The sequence below is a fragment of the Adiantum capillus-veneris genome, chromosome 19 (genome assembly GCF_014529385.1).
Source record: "Adiantum capillus-veneris isolate H3 chromosome 19, ASM1452938v2, whole genome shotgun sequence".
NCBI classification, from domain to species: domain Eukaryota; kingdom Viridiplantae; phylum Streptophyta; class Polypodiopsida; order Polypodiales; family Pteridaceae; genus Adiantum; species Adiantum capillus-veneris.
In genome coordinates, this window is record NC_140949.1 from 154,146,491 (window position 1) to 154,153,756 (window position 7,266).

Consider the following 7,266-nt stretch of genomic DNA (forward strand, 5'->3'; position numbering starts at 1 on the left):
AGAAGCGGCCAACTTGGCTGAATTACCCCATATTGCCTTCTCCAACAAATGGACCGCCGACAGAAGAGTACATGGTGAAAACCCTAACGGGTGCCATGTCCTTCTTTAGAAGTCTAGCAAATTTATCATGTGCAATGTTATACAAAATCTGCCGAATGCTGCTCACCTGCATCAAAGTATTCCATGAGCCAGAGCAAGCATGCACCCTGTGGATGTCATTCCTCGAGGGTAACAAAGGATTATGCTACGACCTTAGTGGTCAACCTTCCAAAGAAGTCCTCTATGGCTTCTACGCCAGATGCATATTTTTACCTTCTCACAATATGATGGCATTTGAGCAAACGTTCTACAGAGGGTTCTTCACTTGGAAAACGAAAATATTTGGGCCAGTGATCAGCAACCTGACATCATGCTTTGTAGGCTACTCAATAGTGGAGCTGAAAAACAAAGTCACCATACAGTTCTTGCAAGTGCCAGATAAAGAGAGGAAGATCAGATACGAAAAGTCACTAAATGTGTTTAAAGACCACCCCGCTAGCCGTCAACCCGAAGACTACTTCAGACCATAAAGTTGTGTCAAGGGACGACACAGGCGAGGAGGGGAAAATGTTAGCAGTAAGCTAACACAGATACCACGAATACCATTTTTTGGAGCTCTCATTGTAAAACACTTATTATTTTTTATAAATCGGGAATATTGTAACTCATATTTTTAGGATAAAGCTTGTAATTGATGAGCCGGGGCTACAAGCTTCCAGATGTATCAACCTCTCATTCTCTATCTTTAGTTAGAGCTCCGAGATTATTAGTTTTGACCACCAAAAACCTTGCCTAAGGTATAAAAGCCAATTTTTGTAAGTTATTTGTAAGTTTTGGATAATGAAATACACAGTGTCAGCTAACGGCGCTCACTTCTCTCCTTCTCGCGCTTCCTACTCCTCTTCGATTGTCACATTGTAGTAGCGTTTGTTGCATTGGAGCCGCAGGTAAGAGCTCTACGCATTGACATAAACACATCATAGTATTTTGTAGCTTTTGGCGACGTCGACCTGCGGCCTAATTTGATCATAAGTAGGAATTTACATTCGAAATAAAAAACAAAGCATAGGTGGGGTATTGGGGCATCATTGCTATGCATTTAGGTGCATTCTGGGTCGAACATGACTAGGTCAAAAATCCACTGCTGTTAATAATCGCGATTTTGGCACTTGACCTAAAGTGGGGTTTGAGACCATAAGCATGTGTGCTTAGGTCTATTAAACTTTTCCTAGAAGTTTCGTTATGTTTGGATGTCATTTGATGCTGTAATGGATGTGATTTCTTTGTCAATGAGTGATTGGCTTTTGGTGATTTCAGTCACTTGAGTCTAGCTTGAGTTAGATGCGAGTTGTTAGTTGTTTTCGAGAGATTGACAACCTCTTGTAGCCTCTATGCATTAGTCGAGTCAGCTTCGTTCCATGGATTGACAATTTAATCGTGGTTCTCGCTAAAACTGCAATAAGATAGGATAGTGAGGTTAGACACGCGTCCCACACCACTACTTTCAAGAAAAAAAGGACTAAACAATGTGCAGTTGATATTGTTGCTCAAAGAAAAATTGGTAACAACAATGTAGCCACTTTTCATTGTACTTCTGCAAGTGGTAAATCACATGTTTCTAATGCTTCTACTAGCAGCACTTCGTTTGAAAATTTTGGTAAAAAAGACAAGAAAAGTATGCATTCCAATTGTTATAAAGCTAATGATCACTTGATCAAGGAGTATCTGAAATTGAAGGCAAAAGAGGCTAAGAAGAAAGAGGCTAGTTCCACTACAAGTGTAGCAATTGTTAAATCTTTTGTGAAAGGAGATTGTGATACTGATGTAGATGCAGATCGATCAAGTGGAAATTTAGTGCAAGGTATACTTATGATCCTTTTTTCCATGATGCATATATGCCAATTACCGCATACGTACTCTCATGTGTGGTGATACAAAGCATATTACCTCTCATCGTCACTTGTTTACCTCTCTCAAGGGTGTCCCTCATGGGAATACAATCACTTGTGCAAACAATGCCTCTTATCCGATCAAGGGAGTATGAAAGATTGTGCTTACTATTGTGAATGGCCTTTCTTTCACACTTGTTGATGTACTTTATGTATTTAAGTTCAAGAAGAATCTTTTGTCTCATATATGTACTTGCTAGACTTGGTCTTTTTGTGAAATTTATGGATGACAGATGTACAATTCATGATCTCAGTTTTGGTGATGACATTGTTACATTTGGCACTTTATGCCGTGGGATATATAAGCTCACTTTGTATGACAAGTGTCGGAAAAATTTTACAAATACAATTGTGGATTCAAAAGCTATTTCAGATGCAAAACTTTGGCATGCACATTTTGGACATCCGAATTTTTCTAGTCTGCTATGTTTGCAAAATTTTGATATGGTTGCTTCTTTGCCGCCTCTTGAAGCACATGTGCAACATGTTTGTGAAGCATGTATTTTGGGTAAGATGCAGTGTTCAAAGTTTCCAAAGGATGGTTTAGTAAGGGATACATTTAGGTTGCAACTTGTGCATAGTGATGTTTGTGGGCCTATGCATACTCCGTCCTTAAGAAATTACCTTTACTTTGTGACTTTCATTGATGGTTACTCCAGACATGCATGGGTGTATTTACTTAATGTGCGCTCCTTGCCGCACTGTCGAAGCAAGGGACTTGCCAATACACCGTATGCGAGCCACAAACGGCTCCAAGCACACAACAAGCCTAAACTAGCAAGCTCAAGAAAACAAAGGGTGTGTCACTCACCGCTCTACGCTCGCCTTCGTGGTGGATTCCTCGCCGCGATGAAGAAGAAGCTGCAGTCGTGCCGCGCTCAACCGCTTCGCCGCCGTCGTGCCTTCGTAATGCTCGATCGCACACACACTCTCCCTCTCTCTCTCTCACACACACACACACACACAAGGAGGTGAAGAAGAAGAAGATGGAGATGGAGCAAGAGCACTCTTCAATTGCACAAATGAGAGAATGAGTAAAAATTAGGTTTAGTTGGCTTTTATAGGAGCTCACCCCATTCACACTTGGGCGCCCATGCTTAACCAACTAATCCCTTGAATGTCCAAGTTAAAGTGCGCCTCTCATCGACGATCACTCTACCTTTCCTTATTGGTCCGACAAGCCCGGTACCTGATCCCCGGCAACGGCGCCAAAAATGTGCGCTCCTTGCCTAATCTATACAGGGTTCCGGCAATCAAACAATAGGGTTCACATTCTTTTACTAGCCTTCGAGCGATATCCTTACGAAGTTCCTTGGGTGGAAAACCATTAACTAAAAAGTTAACAATGTTCTCACTCCATTCAGGCATAGTCTCAACTATGAATAGGGAAGTATCGGGTAATTCATCATCAACTCCTGTAGGGGCTTCACCATTGGGTATGCGAGACAAATGATCAGCCATGACGTGCCTTTTACCGGGTCTCACTACAATCGTGAAATCAAACTCAAGAAGAATTAACAACCATCGTGTGATTCTTCCTGTGGAGCATGGCTTGTTTACCAGATACAGCAACGCTTGATGATCCACATAAAATACAAACTTGTTTGCCAGAAGGTAGTAGCGAAATTTCTTTACTGCATAAACCATTGCCAAACCTTCTCGCTCTGTAGTGGTGTAGTTCCTTTCAGCATCGTTCAATTGACGGCTTGCAAAGCTAATGGGATAGTCCAATTTATGTTCTCCTGGTTGAGTGAGAACACACCCAATAGCAAAGTTTGATGCATCAATATGCACATGGAAAATGACATCCCAGTTAGGTGTCCTTAAAATTGGAGCACTTGCTAGTGTTTTCTTCAATTGTTCATAGGCCTGGTCACACTCTTCAGTCCATTTAAATTCAATGAGAAGCTTGTACAAAGGACGTGCTATCTCAGCGAAAAATAAAATAAACCGTCGATAATAACCCACGTGTCCCATGAACCTTTGAACTCCCTTGTAATTGGTTGGTGGTGGTAACTCTAGAATCACTTTAATTTTGCTCTCATCGGTTGAGATACCATTCTTGGATACTATATGCCCTAAAATAACTCCATGCTTGACCCAAAATTGGCATTTGAACGGGTTCAATGAGATACGATATAACCTACATTTTTCAAACACCTTCCGCAAACATGATAGATGTTCTTTCCAAGAAGAGTAAACACAAAGGTCGTCTAAGAAAGCTTCACAAAACTCTCTCAAATATTCTTTAAAAGCAGTGTTTATTAATCGTTGGAATGTAGCAGGGGCATTTGTTAAGCCAAAAGCCATCACACGAAATGCAAACACGCCAAATTCTGTGATGAAGGCAGTTTTAGCTTGGTCCTCTAGCGCTATCGTGATTTGGTTGTAGCCTGAGTACCCATCTAGAAAGCTATAAGCTTCCTTGCCTGCAACTCTTTCGAGTACATGTTCGGAATATGGTAGGGGGTAATGGTCTCTTCTAGTAGCTGCATTAACTTTTTTGAGGTCCACGCACACCCTGAGTTTCCCATTCTTTTTTGGCACGATAACTATTGGCGACACCCATTCAGAGTGTTCAATAGGATATATGAACCCACATTTGATAAGCTTTTCTAGTTCTTCTTGAATGATCTTTGCGTACTTAGGATTCATCGGGTAGGGTCTTTGTTGTACGGGCTTCGCAGTGCTAATCATAGGGATTGTATGTTGGACCACAGAAGGCGGAACACCTTTCATATCATGGTATGTCCAAGCGAATACGTCCTTGAATTCCTTGAGAAGCTCTTTGAGGACCGCCTCTTCAACTTCTGTGAGGTCTTGGGCAATAAAAACAGGTTTTGATTCTTCACCGGGGTCAGCTAATTCTATTTCTTTAACTATTTCCGGACCATCATAGATTCCATTATTCCCATCGATAGGTATTCTTTGGGCTTTTGTGTACACAACCTTTGCTTCCCCTGTGGTGTAAGATTTGAAATGTTCTGGTGCAGGATGCAAGTCTGTGGATTCTGGTTGTGCGTTGGTTTGTGCTTCCATTTCTGCTTTCTTGTGTTGTCGAGCTAACTCTTGGTTTTGACGCCTCCTTGCAGTGCGGCTCAACTTTGGCTTGTCTATGATCTCTAATTGGGCTATGTCATGGGGTCGTGGTCTACACCACATAACATTTTGGAGATATTCACCCCAATTGTCTACCAATTTTCGATGAGCATCACATGCTCCTATATAACTGAGCCATTCTGCTGAGGATCTCTTCTTGTTTATCCTAGCACGTACATTGGCTCGATATCGACGCCTCTTAAGGTTTTTCTTTTTCTTATTTGAGACCTGCTTTTGATTTGCATTTAGATCTGGCTCACTAAAGGAGTCCTCGTTGGTGTCCTCTTCATTCTCGGAGGAGCTATCATCGGTTGATGTGCTCGATCCTTCCGAATGTTTTGACTGTGAACTTGCTCCACTCTCTAATTCATGAGATTCAGAATCCGTTTCACTCTGGGAGTCAGTGTCCAAGTCGTGTTGGTCAAAGTCTTCTATTGAGCTATCAGTGTCACTGTCAGATTGGTCCACAATTGCCTTGCCCTTAGAAGATGCATGTATGGCACTTATCATGTTCAGAGGTACAATTTGTGGTACCTCTTCCCCCTCTGGTGTGACCCAAGTGGTTCCTCTATTTCCCCAGGTATCTATGGTTGCAGCTAGGTGTACCCAATCCACATTGTCTGATTCCGTCATACCCGGTAACACATCCATGTAAGGAGAATCTTGGCCAATGTCTGTATCCTTCTTACAAGTGTAACAATATTTTAGTGGGGCCGAGTGAACTGTGGTGTCAGAGCGATGATCAATAATGGTTTTACTCCCTAAGGGGTGTACCTTACCAGTCACCAAATCCACTCTAAGGACAGAGTCTTGGAATTGCAAATAGACATGATTTTTAGACCAATCGTGAACCATTTGTGCTTCCCTCATGAATGGTCGTCCTAAAATCATTTCATATGACATAAGGTGTTTAGAGAAATCCATTACAATGAACGTATGTCGTACCTTGTGTCCTAGAACTTTGATCTTAAGATCCTTGAGCATCCCCATAGGTTTGGCTATGGTACCATTTGCCATCTTTACCACAATGTTAGTAACACTGAGGCGGGGTTTTCCCATGGATTCCCAACAATCTTTTGTAACGATGCTAACTCCCGCACCACCATCAAGAATTCCCTTTATAGTTAATCCCTTGGTAGTGATGGGTAGGGTCGCATTAGACTCGTCGCCTTCAAAATACTGCCCTAATTCGTTAATGGGTACCTCAATCACAGACTCGTGTCCATCTAAGTCAAGTGATTGCACATGATTTTCCTCATCAATCATAATCGAGTCAGGCCTATTTGGTTGTGCAAACTGCGGTAATCCCATTCGTAGCTCTCCATTAAGGAATGCTCGAAGTGCAAGGAATAACTCAGGATCTCCATACAGCTTTGCTATGATCGTGGTTCGGACCTCAGAAGACATTCCACTAGTTTGGCAACATTCATTGGCGTTTTGCAGGGTGTAGGTCCTTGACTAGGAACTGGTGAGGATGGAATCTCATATTCCTCAATGGGATCAGGTATTCCTTCGTTAAACATCCTTTCCAACAAGAAAGGTGTATGCTCACTTTCTGATGTCCTGTCCTCACTCCCTTCTTGGATGATACTAGATATGGCTAACGGTCTATGGTTCATGTGGGGTGGATGAACTTGCGTGGGAAACACTGTGTCATGAATTTTTACATGCATGGGTTCTGGTTCTAGTTTCCTTTGAGTCTCCTCCACTAAACCTCTTAGATGTTTCACCTGCTTAATCTCGTCTACAGGGTTTGGGTACGTCCCAATCTTCTTTTTACGATTCTTCCCTTTTTGCCCCTGCGGTTTATCTTGGGGGTCTTGGATTGGATTTGGAAACACTTGTGGTGTTTTCAGAGGCTCTTTATGGTTTTCTCTCATTCGGTTTTCATTTGGTTCCATGTTACGGTTTTCTTTGTCGGTCTTTCCCTTTGTGGTATTGGTTCTAGTCTCCATTGTCTCGACTGAATCTGAATCATCCTCGAGGTCATTCATATACACGGGGTCATCTCCTGTTCCTATGTTTGTTTTGGAACTTGGCTTTGAATTTTCCGTATTCTGCGACTTCTTCCTTCGTGTCTTCTTTTTCTTTGCTTGGATAACTGACGCGGTATCTCTCTCTTCGAGGATATGTCCTGGCCCTTGAAGCATGGACCGTGTAATCGCATAAGCGGGTGTGA